The sequence below is a fragment of the Cuculus canorus genome, chromosome 1, assembly GCF_017976375.1.
Source record: "Cuculus canorus isolate bCucCan1 chromosome 1, bCucCan1.pri, whole genome shotgun sequence".
NCBI classification, from domain to species: Eukaryota; Metazoa; Chordata; class Aves; order Cuculiformes; family Cuculidae; genus Cuculus; species Cuculus canorus.
Genome location: NC_071401.1, coordinates 92,989,415 through 93,005,266, shown reverse-complemented (window position 1 = coordinate 93,005,266; position 15,852 = coordinate 92,989,415). Strand labels below are relative to the sequence as shown.

Here is a 15,852-nt window from a genome sequence, read left to right as displayed (position 1 = left end):
CCTGTGGATGCCTTCCTTTCAAAACAATAGGGTGGATGAAAGGGTTGAGTTTTGCTTTAGTAAAAAGAAATTGCTTGGTTTTGGTGATCTGGCTGATGACTTTGCCTGCCTGTGAGTAGCTGCAGGAAAGGGGGAGCTGTAGGCAAAAGAAAGTAAGCAATTGGAATGAGGGCATTCTGCCTCCCTGCTCTAATATGGAGCATTAGTTGACTCAGTGTGAGAGATGCAGATGCAAAGCTTGGTGAATCCACCAACTCGGGTAAATTGAACAGAAATACCATACAGAAGTGCTTTGTGCAGATAGACTTGAGATTCAAACTCTGACCAGCTATTTTGGCATTACTTGATTTGCAAAGATGAGGCTCTGGCAGGGAGCCTACAGGGTTCCTGTAGGTCGGCTTTGGAGCATGGTTGGCTGTGATGCATCACAATCCTTTGTTTCCAAGGAGTAAATTTAATTTGTATCTTCGGTGTGGGACAGTAGGGAGGGGCATCCTCATTTCCTTGTAGCAGCTCGCCTATGTCAGTGTTTAAGAGAAGTGTAGTGGGGGTGCCCCTACCTCCAGGCACTGCTCTGTGAGCCTATACCAACCCCTCACCCAGCCCTGCCACCCTTCCCAAGAAGGCTAACAGCGCCTTGGCCCGTATCGGAAACAGTGTGGCTAGCAGGACCAGGGAAAAGATTCTACTCCTGTACTTGGCCCTGGTGAAGATGCACCTTGAATCCTGCATTCAGTTTTGGGCCCTTCAGCTCAAGAAGAGCATTGAGGTCCTGGAATGTGTCCAGAGAAGGGCAATGAAGCTGGTGAAGGGGCTGGAGAACAAGTGTTATGGGGAGCAGCTGAGGGAACTGGGGTTGTTTAGCCTTGTGAAGAGGAGGCTGAGTGGAAACCTTATCGCTCTCTACAACTACCTGAAAGGAGGTTGTAGAGAGGAGGGTGTTGGTCTCTTCTCCCAAGTGACAGGTGATAGGATGAAAGGGAATGGTCTTAAGCTGCTCCAGGGAAGGTTCAAGTTAGACATAAGGAAAAATTTCTTCACCAGAAGGGTTACCAGGCATTGTCAGAGGCTGTCCAGGGACCCAGGGACGTGGTGGAGTCACCATCCCTGGAGGTGTTTAAAAGGCGGGTAGGTGAAGTGCTTAGGGGTATGATTTAATAGTGGACAGGTACGGTTGGGCTTGATGATCTCAAAGGTCTTTTCCAACCTGGCGATTCTATGATCCCCAGGGCGCGGGGAGGGATGAGGCCGGCAGAGGGCGCCGCCGGCCCTGGGATGGGGATGGGACAGGGGCGCGGGAGGGACGAGAGCGGCACCCTGACTGGGCAGTGAAAAATAAAAATAAATAAATAAATAAATAAATAAATAAAGAGGAAAAAATATTGAAAACCTCCCACAAATACTAAACTGTAAGGTCTTTGATACGGTCCCCGCAAGGTCTTTCTCTCCAAATAGGGGAGACACAGGTTTGATGGGTGGACTGTTTGGTGGATCAGAGTTGGGCGGCTGAGTTGAAGGCAGGCTGAGAGAGTTGGGGTTGTTCAGCCTGGAGAAGAGAAGGCTCTGGGGAGACCTTAGAGCAGCTTCCAGTACCTGAAGGGGCTACAGGAAAGCTGGGGACAGACTTTTTAGCGAGGGCAGGTAGAGACAGGGCAAAGAGCAATGGTTTTGAACTAAAAGAGGTCAGATTTAGACTGGATTTAAGGAAGACGTTTTTAGCAATGAGAGTGATAAAACGGCGCACAGGTTGCCCAGAGAGGTGGTAGAAGCCAAATCTCTATTCAAATTCAGGTTGGATGGGGCACTGAGCAACCTGATTGAGTTGAAGATTCCCGTGCTCACTGCGAGGGGATTGGAGTCGATGACCTTCACAGGTCCCTTTCAATACAAAACATTCTCTGAACTATAAACCTCGTATTTCAGGCTTTGTTAGTAAGTGGCATTATCTCTTTGAGAGCAGCCTGACTCCCTGCAGCCCCTCACAATGAGCCTGGCCCTTCGCAGATGAGGGTGAGGTGATGTGGGTGGGAAAGCGGAGGTGCTGCTCCCTTCCCTGAGGGAAGTGGCTGCTCCTTAGAGGGCCTGGCGGGCAGGGAGGGGTGAGCTTCTGTGCCCTTCAGGAGCTGTCATGTGTGCCCTGGCTTCCCAGCCTTTCCCCCCGAGGGGGTCTGCTTGAGGCACAGGGACTCCTGTCCCTACGGACCCACTGCCAGAGGCGCTGTGCTTTCTGCTGCAGTCAGCTCTGCGCAGCACGTGGGGGTGAGGTAAAGGTGCAGTGGAAACCGGAGTAACTACCACAAAAATATTGTTGTCTGCCATTAATCCGTATGAAGGAAATTCCTACTTACTCGGGGCTTTTTCTTTTTTTTTCCTCCTTGAGTAGTACACATGAGCTACAGTCTTCTTGGGCTGGGGCGGCCTTTGGAGCAAACAGCAATCCAGGCTCTGGCTACAAAGAGTTTTTCTTCCACTTTTTCGTTTTAAATTGCATAGATTGGAGAAAATTTTTTTTAAAAAAAGTTGCAACAAGGATACTAGGAGTACAGATGTTGCACGTTTACAAAGTACCTTTGTCATTAAGTGCCTGACATTCACGCGTTAGTGTATGACTGCTTAATAGGGAAATAGAATATTGAAACCACTTTATCCCCAACAAATACATGACCGAGGCTGTAATTGCGTCTCATTCAGGAAGTTCTTGGATGAGAATTCCCTTTGACCAAGTCACAGTTTGAGAGCCTGATTCTGATCTGTCCAGATTTGTGCTTGCTTCTTTGGATATTACACCTAGAAATAGTGAATTCCATTGCTACAGAGCTGAAGAGGTTCAGGTCTTCTGGTAGTTTGCAAATACATCACTTCAGTGGATCTCATTTAATAAATACATAAATAAAGCTGCAGACTCCTTGGTAGCTACTCTATTATGTGTAAACTGGTATGAACATACTCTCTCCACCTAGTCCTGTTTGTCCACTTTCTTGCCTGGGATATCGTTGTACAAATTTGAGGCTGTGAACTTTGGCTGCTCTGTGGAAGGGCATGTCTATGTGCTGCTTGTTTAGATGGTGCCTTGTATAATGGTGTCCTCGCCTGAAGGTTCCTAGTGCCTCTCTAAGGTAGTAATAAATGAACTCTTTGAAGGAGTCCATCAGGTGAGGTAATCTAAGCAGTGCACTTGTGTGAGAGCTTATATGGCTGTAACAAAGCAGAGAGACATGCCAGAAATCAATGATATTTCAGCTTTTTTCTCACGAAGACACTAGCTGTCCTGTAGGAGCAGGAAAGCTATTGTGGACTTAAATCTCCCTGTCTTCCTCTGGAGCCATCACAGCACAAAGTATGTATTTGGTACCTTTAATGTTATTCAGTTTAGCAAATGGTACAGCCTAGGACCAGTCAGAAAACATAATTAAAGAACCCTTAGCTTCCATCCCTCATAAAGGCTGTGTATTCATATTTCAGTTAAGTCAGCCTCTAGTGTTTATAAGGTGTCTGATGTTCCCTTAGTGCTGTGTAAACAATAGCAAATCCAAAGCAGTATTAATTTTAAATTAATCTGAGACATTCATAACAGGGATTAGAACAATAAATAATTTTTATAATATACCTTCCTCCTTGTGTTATTTGGCCTTTTTAGATTAATCTGATTTGGTTTTTTTTTGTTAAATTAACAGTAAGATTCATTGTTAGTAATTCCAGACAATGAAAACTAATTCAAGCTTCATCCCCTCCTTTGTTCCCCATCCCTTTTCTTTTCCTTCTAGGTCAGAGAAAAATTATTTTAAAAAAATCGATCTCATTTAAAAAGCCAAAACTTCAGTTTTCTGTGTTTTATTCTACATTTTTAACCTTTACAATGTTGGTTTTTTTTTTTTTTTTTTCATTTTCGAGGTTTCCCTTAGCATTTCTGAAGCCTGGAAACATGGGGGGTTTGGTACTGAAACCTGAGATTCCTGCATAGTTGCTTGCCTTTGGAAGTTCAGGTTGTAATTAAAAAAACAACAATGTGGGACAGTTATGATAAAATCATAAGAACTGGCAACGCATTTGAATTTCTAAGCCAGGTAGGGAAGTATTGCAAAGGAGAAGAAAATAGCGTGACTGTCAAGAGACTTTCCTGAAGACAAAACCTTATGGGATTGTGGAGAGATGGCTGCAGTGCCCAGAAGGTGCAGAGGGGATATCATAGGTCACCTCTGCCCCTGGAAATGTGCATCTTCAGCCATCAGGACCGCCCTGTATTCATGGTCTTTGCTAGGCTAAACCTCCCCACTCCGCAGCTCCTGATCTGTTGATAATCTTGCCTTACGATACATGTTTGGAGCGCATGCACTTTGCAGAGCCAGGGTAGTGCCAACACAGACTCTGAGAGGAGGGAGCTGGCCTCTTCTCCCAAGTGACAGGGGACAGGACAAGAGGGAATGGCCTGAAGCTCCGTCAGGGGAGGTTCAGGTTGGATATCAGAAAAAAATTCTTCACAGTAAGAGTCATTAGGCACTGGAACAGGCTGCCCAGGGAGGTGGTCGAGTCGCCTTCCCTGGAGGTGTTTAAGGAACGGGTGGATGAAGTGCTTAGGGACATGGTTTAGGGAGTGTTAGGAATGGTTGGACTCGATGATCCAATGGGTCCTTTCCAACCTTGTGATTCTGTGATTCTGTGATTAGTTCATGCTCTGATGAGCTTATCTTACCTCCACTTTTTTTATCAAAGTTCTGAATTTCATAGCTTGTTATTCTGAATGGATGGCCTTAGACTGATGTTCTCCTAGCACAGACTATGTGTTTAATTAATGTAATGATGAAGCCTACATCCTGCTCTTATCAGTACCTGATAATGGAACTTCATTCAGTAAGACAGCACTAAATACAGTGTAGGCAGAAAGGAAATCTTCTGGTTCAGAAAGGCTGACCTAGCACTCAAGTGAGTGGAAAATGTGTCATCCTTCAACTCCCTGAAGTAACAGTGTTGTTATCTTGCATATGCTTTGTAGTTAAGGCCGTGACCCTGCTTTTTTAGCCATAGGGCTTTGGTGTGCAAGCCATGGTGGTGGCTCATCCCACCACCTTATTCGCTTCCTCATACTGCTATGTTCAGTACGTATGTATGCTCTTGTACCCTCCCTATACTCAGCACTGAAAATGAAGGCAATTTGATTTCACACAATAAAAACAGGAGTACTTTGTTGTATCAGTGAATTATCCTGCACATTGGGATGGATTCGCCAAGGGACTGAAGAGGGGTCCAGTTACCAATTTTCCTTGTATTTTTCATACTGGGAAGAGATCTGAAATTATCCTGCCTTTTCCATTATGAATTCCGTCATTAGATTACGTTAGAGCTGCTTCTACATTCATACCTCCCCCAATCTCTGCTCACCCCATGGTGCTCAGATGCATTTCAGGCTGGTACGTTCTTCTTTAGGGAGCTGTTGGCTTTGTGTTATTGTTGGAGAGAGAGGAGGAATGGCCCTCCCCAGTCAATCCACTCTTTAACTGAAGTATGTTTCAGAAGCATGTTTAGCTTCGACTGGGAGGGGTGGGAAGAGGTTCTCCTGTCTCTGTTTGCCTCAATTTTACTTTGAAGCCATCAAACATCTTCATTGCCTAGCTTCGTATATGCCTCTCAAACATGGGAACCAACAGAGAATATGATGAAACAGGTATTTAAGGCAATTAAGGGGCAGGCTGGAGCACAGGCTGAGTTATCAATCATTGCATGATCTACCTGATGAGGTGAAAGTATAGTGTGGGTGCTCAGCACATACCAATCAGGTATTGAAGAGGGGCTGCCTGGGGCTTATTTTTTAAAAAAAAATAAATCTACAATGAAGTAGATAAAGTTATTAGTTTACCTACTTATGCCTTACTGTTTCAGATAGTGCTCTAAATCAACACTCTGGAGGAGCTGAGAACAGGAAATCACTTTTCCTGAGCAAAAATTTAATAAGAGCTCAGTTCCAGTACTAAAGCAGAAGATGCACTGAGAATCCCAAAGTGACACGCAGCATTTAACTTTGGCTTTTTAAAAAACCTCTCACATAGCTGCATTAATCCAAAACAAAAGTGCTCTGCTTAGAGAAAACCAAACAATAGAAATGCTTTAGCCCATAAAAATATCTGTTGAGGATCAGTTTACATCCTAAAATATCTTCATCTTGTTATTCCTGCTCCAAAAAAGATAGAAATCCTGAACTGATTTTCTCAGTGTCCTCTGTAAAAACTCTGCCAGCTGCATCAGTAGCCTATTTGTGCTCAATATACTCATAATGCAACAAAACCAGAGTTAGGCAAGCATTTACTTATTTTACTGTTGTCAGGATAATGCTCTAGTTATTACAAATGTGTAAAAATTAGAAGTTCTGCCTGCCTCAGTTTGAATTATTGATTGCCATCTTGCAGTTTGGAACTCTGCTGTTAGTTTGAGTCCATTGAGGCCTTCTAAACAGTAATGCTGATGAGCTTGCTAGTGCTGATTGACTTTGCTGGTGGGTTTAGGTCCATGAAACACTTTCAAAATATGACAGTGGCCTGTCGACCTCGAACTCTGAGAAATGTCAGTTTAAGCAAAGAATGTGGAAAGGAAAAGAAACTGAAGCAGTGTGTGGTGCCATGACCAAGCTTAGAAAACATTTGTGAAAATAGACTGGGATTTTTTTTTCCATAGCATCAGTAACTGAATATTAAAAAAAAAAAATTGCATTTTTTGAGTTTTTTGTTTGTGTTTTGTTTTTGTTTGTTTGGTGGTTTGTGTTTTTTTTTCTTAAGAGGATTTAACGGTAATAATGATACTTAATAAATCGTTCTGATAGTTTTTGTAGTGTTGCTATTTAAGCAAAACCCCACTAGGTGCCCTCAGTCTGTAATTTGACTTGAGAAGTTACAGTTTCTCTTAGGAGAGTTGAAGTCTCCGGTGTGGGAAAAAAAAGCTGGAGCAGCCTAATGCGGTTTGGAAGGCTGCAGGCTTCCTCCTCCTCCTCTACATACCCACAAAACACCATTGAAAGTCACTTCTGGTCCTGAGACCATACCTGTGTCAGTAGCAAAGCATTCATCAGTGTTTCCGTGCTACAACGAGATGCCTTTGAATGTAAGGAAGTGAGCGTGTTCTTCTGAATTCATCCTGACATACACTAAAGACATGCTGTCTACTTGCAAGCACATGCAGACAGGGCCACTGTATACATCTTAAGTACCAGATTAAAGAATGGTTTTGAGTTATATATTCATTTGAACATAAGTAGGTCTGTTATAATCAATTAACTTGAACAATCAAGGAACCTCAGTATTTTTCAGTATTAGTTTGAAAATATTCAAACATATATGAGTGCAACTAAATTTTACCTGAACTTGAAAACCTCTTGAGTCTATGAAGGTAATCTGGAAAACAGAAGACTTTCTTCTGAGTCTTTTGTACAGTTTTTTTTTTTTTACAGTAGAGGTGAGGACACTCCAAGCACTGCTTCCTACTAATGTCCTGCATCTCTCCCTTCACTCTCACGGAGATGGTGGGAAGTGCAGATAGCACTCAAGTGCATCTCTGCTTTGCTGAATCTATTTCTTCCTGTTCATTGTCCTTGGGACTGTCTTGATAGCAGAAGTTCAAAATCTCCGTAGAAAGGAAAGATATTGAAGTCTTTCAGGCAGAAAGTTAGCATGTTCTCAAGGACTGTGGTTCAGTGTTTGAAACTTAAATTTAGCCTTACTAAATATAAAGACCTCAATATCCCACTGGCTGTTTTCTGTGTAGCTTCAGCAGACTTCTGCTAGTGTTCCTAATGAGTATTGAAAATAATATTTAAAAATAATCAAAATCTGGACCAAAGCTGTGTGAGGGACATAGTGACCTTATAACAAAGCTTGGAATTGCACATCTGTGCTGAATGTTGTTTCTAGTCTACAACAAATCAGTGCCAAATGTTGTTGGATTGCAGGTTTGAGTGAGGGGGTTGGGAAGAGAAGGTAGAACTATTAGAAGGCAATCAAGGCACAAATCCAAGTACCTTTAGATATCTATCCCAGTGCTCTATTTGTTTTAATATTGAATACTGCTATAGAAATAGAACAAAAAACAATCTTACTTGAATGTTTCGGTAATCTTTTTAATAAGTCCGAACACTAGCTGTCCATGGGACCTCGCATGTTGCTGTTTCAAAATATTGAAACCATTCTATACTTGTAGAAGAAAATTGTTTTTAATGAACAGAGACTGCAGTTCAAAATATACATTAGCAAAACCCAGATTATTAAGTGAGTTAAAAACTCATGAGACTTGCAAATTGACAACTTTGGAGGACAAAGTTCCCTGTATAGCCAAGGGGCAAATAAAGCAAGGGCAGAAGAAATACAAGCCCTGACAAAGTGCTGTAACATTGGCCCCAGGTTGCCCCATTTCCGGCTTGGTTGAATGCTTGTCCTCTCTTCCCAAAGGCTGAAGCTGTTGCTCTTTCTCCTTGTTTCAAGTCCTTTAGGGCACATCTGTTGCCCTGTAACCCCCTCTGGGTAATTTCTCCCCCTCTTTCTAATGCTGATTATCTTAATACAACTTTCAAATAACAGGCGGCTCCAGTGCTTTTTGCTTATCTTGCTTTGAAATGTCAGGTTAGATCTCCCCTGAGTAGTCACATGAAATCACAGGACACCAGCCATTTCATGAGGGGACTGAAAGAGGGGAACTTGACCCTTTCAGCAAGGCAGGCCTCCCATCCTAAAAGGCAGGGGTCCAGATGACTCTCTATAGGTTTTGAGCGGCACTGTTTCCTGATCCAGCACTTCTTCCCATGTATTTCTCATCTCAATCTGATCTTAGTCATAAAATTTTATGAGTGCTTTTCTTCCTGGCCTTTTTACCCTAGCTCAACGCTGTTAAGCAGCACTTTGTTCCTTTTAGTCATCCACCCACAGCTTTCCCAGTTTTATTAGTGGCAAAATGAATGTTCCTACCTCTCTAGGCTATTCAGCATATATTGATTCATCCAGCTTCTAATCAGCTTTTTCTTATTCCCAGTGTGGGAATGGGAATTAGCTGAAATTTAAATAGAATCTCGCAGATTAGGATGTCTGCAGAAGCAGATCCCCCTTTGTATGGCACAAAGATAAGCTTTACGATTCTAAATGCTCCAACAATCTTCCTGGCTGATTAGCACTCCAGGTAGTGTTCCACGTTATTCAGGAGGGCTTTAATTGTGCCTTTGGGGTATTGTGAGATGGGAGGGGAGATGACCTATGTTAGGGAGAATTAAATAATTTATCACATTTCTGGATGTTTTGAAAGTCCTTGGCAAATACCAGGTTGGAGCAGAAAGCTCAGCAGTGATTCCTGCTGGGAGGCAGGCAGCCTTGAGGTGGCTTGCAGCTGATTGCACTAGCTGAGGAGGTTGGCACGTCACCTACCTTCAAAATGCATGTTATGTCCAAGGCACTTGCTCTTCTGCAAGACAAGGCAGCTTTTCAGGAAGACAAGGTGTGCTGTGGCTGCTCTCCCTCAGCTGCAGTGCTGGTGGTTTTGAGGGGTTCTCAGCCTGAAGACTTCTCTTTGGTCTTGTGGGAAGTAGATCTATTTGTAGCTCCTTTATGGGAATAACTAGCTCTGAAGTCTGGTCTTTGTTTTTTTGATCCCTGTAGAAGAATCCCTGCTGTCAAGAAGCTTGTATACCAGGAGCAAGGATGTAATTTTTTCTCTGGCCTTTAATTAGCAGGGTTTTTTAATGGTTTATTCACAAAATCCCTTCAGGTTGCTACTACTTCTGACTTGTCAGACTCTGCTGTCTCCTTCTGCCCTGGCCCTCTTATTTCCATTCTTGTGTCTTTCCCTCTTGTTGGATTTCCCTCCCTGTAGAGTTTCAAACCTCTTTATCATCTTCACACCTACCATGGCCTTTGCTTAATCTACAGAAAAGATCAACTGTTGAAGAACTAATGCTGACATTGAACTGTCATCGCTGTTACTCTGCTGTGTTGAGGCTGCTGTGAGATGGCCAAGAAAGGTCTGGTCGCTGAGTCATTGTTTGGGGACTTCTGCAAGCTTGGGCTTGCGTGACTATCTCTGCTTGGTTCTTTTTTTCTTGGCAGGCCTCTCCTGTGACAAATGAAGGCTAGAGTCTTGTCCATTGTAAAACAATGAAAACAAACCAACCCTCTAAACACACACTTAGTTACTGGATTTCTACTCAGAGCAAACCAGGCTTACACACCTCACACTCTGCTGCCTTTCTGCAGGGACATGTCCCAAGTTTTTTGAAGCTTCTCTTCTGCTTTTGTGACGAGAAGGCTGGATCTACAGGTCAGGAGTAGCACTGAGATTCTTATTTAGATAGCCAGCTAAGTCTTAATAGCTGTGTAAATTATCTACATTTCTGTAAAGTTTGGAATTGCTTTGCATATGGAGTGGATTCTAAAGCAAAAAAAAAAGTCCAGCCATGGATTTAGTTATGCAAGGTGGGTGGGGGACGGGACTGAGCAAGAAGCTATGTTACATTTGCAGATATTCCTCTTATAGCATTAAAATAATTTATTTAAACACTTGAGTCAGCTCCCACCAGAGCTGGTAGCAAGATCAGGTTCTACAAAGATGAACATGGTGCTTAAATAATTCTAGAAGTTGTTTAAGTGACCCTTGGGCTTCTCATGAAAAGAAAAAGCACAGAGTAGGTCAGGTGTATATTAAGGAAGCAGAGGAAGAGGTGACTATCCTCCCTTGCCCTTCCTCTGCACACTGTCCTCTACCTCCCATGCGGTGGTTGGAGGGAGGAGGAGGAAGGAAGGAGGGAGGGAGAGCAGGAGCTTCCACTTCTGGTAGCAACGAGTTACTTAGCCTTGACATGAACTCTTACCTCGGAGCAGGGCAGGGAATACAAGGCAGAGGCAGCAGTCACCCTGCTGGCGGTGGTGGGGATGGAACTGAGGCAAAAGCTGAGGCATGACCCTGGACTGCACCACAGGGCCTGGGAGGAGGTGCCAGTTTTTGGCCTGGTAGAGCAGGTGAAAAAGTCTATGGCAAGATTGTTCGTGGGGGAAGAAGAGAAAGTCTTAGGAAGGTAGCAGTGCAGAGAGCAAAGAGAAAAAGTAAAGAAGTGAAGGTCAATAAAAAACTTTAATTTGAGTTAATGGGGCAACAGAAATTATCCTCACAAATACTGACAATTAGAATTTTTAATTTGAAAGAATCTGAAATAGTCTATATTTTCTTCTTGAGGCTTTCTTACTTTGATTTCAGAGTATGATTCGAAATACCTTCCAATCCTTAATTAAAGAAATAATTTTCCAGTTACCAGGTTTCTTGGGGGGCCAGGGAGAGGGAGGAGGGAAGAAGAGAGGAAAGGGAGCAGGACAATTATTTCAAAACCAATGTGGCAGGGGTGTGGGGAGGGGGAAGTTTTGCTTCTATAAATGTGTGTGCATGTATATACGCACATATAAAAGTCTGTCAGGAACAACCTTCTGTAACTTTCGTGAAATACATAGATTTTTAAATAGTATCTTTCAACATAGAAGTCTAATTAATAGACAGTTTACTTTTTCTTCTTAAATGAAGTAATCCTTTCTAAGGCTGTTATGCCAGCTGTAAGCTGGAGCTGAGAATTCAGGTATTTGTAGACAGGTCACTAATAGGGTGCTGAAAGAAATTGACCTCTTGTTTCTCATGACCAAGGGTGGCATCATAATGAATGTCTGTCCCAATGCCATAAGGTAAAACCTGATATAGACTGATCTGCATCATAATCATGATACATTATTGATACAAGGAGAAGTATTTCACCCACTTACAGCACAGACCTCTCCCATAATATCTTCTTGTGCAAGTGCATTGAAATCTCTGTTGACATTGAGTGTGTCTGGCTGTGTCATTATGTTTCCAAACAAGACACTCCTCCTCCCCATTGTTTCCTGAACCTCACTCTGGAGAAATTCTTTACTTCAGTGCCAACCAACAGCGAGGAAAAAAATGTACGTATATAAAAAGTAAGAAATCTGTAGCAGGACACTTTTTCAACTAGTAACGGAAGGAAATACTTCTGTGAGGTGTGCTTTTAGGAGATCATTTTGTTACATTCTCGTGCATTTTTTTTCTTCTTCATGCTGAAATTTCTTTAAGGAAAGGAGACGACTCACACTAAGCAGATCCATCAGCTGACAAGTGTCTCAGATTAATTTCAAGAATTAATTGCCCTCAAAAGACTTTTATTGCCACATCTGTTTTTCTGCCCTAAACATTAATGCTTTTGTATGGTAACTTGTCTGTTGACATAGTCTTCCTGCTTCCCAGACAAAGTACTCATCCACGCTTAAAATACTTGGGATTTTTCAGGGGAGGGGAGTCTTTTTTAATCATAGTGTTTGATTATCAGTGGTACCAGATTGTGTAAAACCATGAAACAAAGGGAGCCTTTCATATACGCAGAAGTTTATTGTCAGCACAGAAATGTCTTGAAAAAAACCTGCAGGTGTCTGCTTAGAGAAGTTGACTATTCTGTATCTCTAGAGATATGAACAGATAAGTAGGTATGTACAGATGAATGAAACTTGGAATTACTATCTATTTAGAGGTTTAGAGGTTATTATGCTGAATACAAAACAAAACAGAAAATTGGTCCAGAAATGCTTCCAACAGAAGCCTGTTCGTTGCTGCTACTGTATTTGTATGTGCCCAATCAGAGCTGAAATTAGGGCATGTCATGTCCTATCTTCTTATAGGTTCAAGCTTCTATGCTGAAAAACATCTCCATTGAGGAAATACTGTGTGGGTAGAAAATACATCAAAAAACCCTTACTGTTCTAAGGAGTTTACCTCAGCAGAAAACAATAAGGGCATGGTATACCTGAATTTCTGCGTTGTGTGACTGATCTTAGAAAGGTGGTGTGAAGCTGCTCAGGACAAAACTGAAACTCCACGAACCAAAAAATATAAATTCTGAAGTCAGAGTAGTTTTTAATTCAAAAATATTTTTATTAGGAAACTCAAGTTTTTGTGTCTTTGATTGCATATGAAAATGACAGAGACACTTCTTTGGAACTATGCACGTACATTTGTTGTCTCCTGTATGTAGCCTGTAAAGCCGTCATAAAATGACAAAATCCAAGTGACTAATGTTTTTTTTTTCTTAAATGTTTATGCATGTGGGGATTTATATATCCTGTTGCAAAGTGGGTGAGTTACCCTGTGTGGTAACTTCAAAAATAGTGTGAACTTCCTTGCCAGTTAAGGATAGTTAGGTACATCCACGTACTTATTCAGTAAAATGCCAGATTACAGAGCAAGTTCTGTGAGACCAGTGCCAAAACCTATCTCCAAAGAGGCTGGAGGGGTGTTAGAAACCCTATACTCAAGCTGGACAGGAAAGTATGCCACTGTTCAAAATTAGCAGGAGTCTTAAGCTGAATTTATTTGATCAGTTTTGATGTCTGAGTTCCTCCATGTTTTGGAAAGGAACCCTTCAGGAGTTATATGCCAGTCTGATTTTGGGTGCTTCCATCTCCATTTATTTATTTGAATACACTGCTAATTGTGCTAGTTAAACAGTAAAATTAGGTTAAATGCATTCGGAGCACAAGTGTCTGTGGTGGATTAAGGGCAAACTGGCTCTCAGCAGCAGAAGTCTGCCTTTGGGGGCAGAGAGATCATGCACATGTGCTCTGGCTTTTTCTTTGTGCCAAGTGATTGCTCATAACAGGGTCTGAGCTAGTCTGTGAGCTCAGCCCTGGTGAGGACGAGGTCCTGGCACATGGTCTGTTTTACTGCCTTGGTGGTGGCTGGCTGGGCAGTGCAAAGGCCTGGGTTACAAATAGCTTAACAGGTAGCAGCATCCTAAATTGCTGCTATTAAAATTGGTATTGCATGACTGACCTCTGCCCTTAAAAGCTTTTCTGGAACTGCTGTCCTTTATGTAGGTAGCAAGACCTTTGCAATTTCTGAGCTTGTTTTGGTAAACTGATCTTATCTGAGGGTCATAATAGATTTTAAAGATGCCAGATGCTTCCATTGTATCTGCTGTAACAACACGCTTGTCACAACAGGTGGAGATTTCAGACTGAACGGGATGTTGGACTCAACTGCTTTATGTGCTCCCATAAACTTCAGTGGGGCTGTGGGAGGGATGTAAACCTTCCCACTGTACAGGGTGACTTTTTGAGCTGTTTGGAGTACACATTGTACTCCGGTCTCTGGGTTGGTCAGCACTGTTATCTTTGGTATCTTCTGTTACTATTGCTATGTTTCATAAGGACAGCATTTAGTTTGATATATATGGTGGTTTTCTTTTCTGTGTCTTACTATTAAATCCCTGACTTTGAAAGCACGTTGCTGCACAATTATACACAGGCATCTTCCTTTGGGTTTACAAATAGAATTGCAGGTGTGTACAAGGGGAAACTTGTTTTCTGCTCAAGGAAATAAAAACCATCTTGTAAAACTTACAATGTACTCTTGTTCTTTCAACCTCAACCAGAATGAATTCTCCAATAACATTTGGTGACACATATTTGTGGGAATGATGGGGTTTTATTTTTCATCTTCAGAAGTGGTGTTTCAGTGAAGTTGAAAAACTTCACAGCACTTGGAATATGTTATATAATAACTTAAATGTGTGCTCAGAGGAGCTAGAGAACTTTGACCAGGAAATTGAGCTGGGGAGAACAGTCATCATGGGTCAGGTCTACATCAGGGTGTGTGGCTGCTTGCAGTGGGGAACAAGTTGGGCAGCCTCTGAGTCTTGGAGCAGAGCCAGATCAGAGACCCTGCTGCTTTGGGTTTTCTTCCTCGATGTGCTAGTGGTGGAAAAACATCAAACCACAGATGGGATGAAGCATCTGTAAACCTGCGCTCAGTGCTGGTGTGGATTGTCTTGAGAGCTGAACAGAGAAGTGCTTAGTGTCCTGCACTCTACACGGTAAAAGTCTGCTTCTGGAGAGAGCTGAAGTTGGGATGAGCAGATGGTGTTAAAGTGTTTTCGTTGCCCCACAAACCACAGCTGTTCCCATAGCTTTCAGCAAGGATGGTACAGGGTGACATCTTTGCACGCAGTTGGTATGGTTGCAGCACTTTACAGGAGAGGAGGTAAATAAAGTCCAGCTGTGCACAACAGTGTTGGTAGCTGTGCCTGGTGGAAAAGCTCTTGTCCATACTGTCCAAAGCAGAACTGGGCTTTCCCTGCCACCGTCCCTGGAGCATGCCCAAAGCCTGCAGTAAGTTTGCACTTGGGTGCCTTATAGCTATGCTCAGGTTGCAGCATGGCACTTGGCCTCCACAGGTGTTTTCTAAGTGCATCATAGATGCTATTAAATACAGGTGGAGGTAGAAGAAAATCGGCTTGTCTAGTGCTATTTTTTCAAAATACAACCAGGACAAGTGCAAACTAATTAGAAATATAGACAACTCCCATGTAAAACACAGTGATGTGTTATATGTGTGCCAACACGCAAAGTCATTACTCAGTTGTTGTTCAGGCAAAATTCCCACTGAGTAATTACCTCAGGATCTGGCCCTCCTGTGTTTCCCTCCAGTTGCCATAGTGCTTTGCGTGTGAAGAGCACAAGGCACTTTCTGACCTCAGCTTGGGTGCATGTCTCGTGCTCACTGCTTTGCTGAGTCAAGACAAGGCTTGGCATGGCACCTGGACATCACCCATCCTCCCAGAGAGGAGTGAAAACCTTGTGGGCTTTGGCATGTTGTTCTTCTGCAATCCCCCCTACCCCTATGCCACATTACTGAAATTGCCACAGTGATTATGTAATGCTGCATGGAGGTTGTTGAAATGATCACAAATGATTTGTCCTCATTATCCCTTTATTTCTTCTTCCCTGCCTTTCCATATTAGTGGGCAGGCTAACTGGAGACAATTAGGGCCATGCCCTTCACCCA

The 15,852-nt window shown here is 42.7% G+C and overlaps 1 long non-coding RNA gene across 3 annotated transcripts in view; it reads left to right on the top strand.

Moving 5' to 3' along the window:
- LOC128849486 (uncharacterized) overlaps positions 1–15,852 on the top strand; it is a 48,324-nt gene that overhangs the window by 6,965 nt on the left and 25,507 nt on the right. The window lies entirely within an intron of this gene.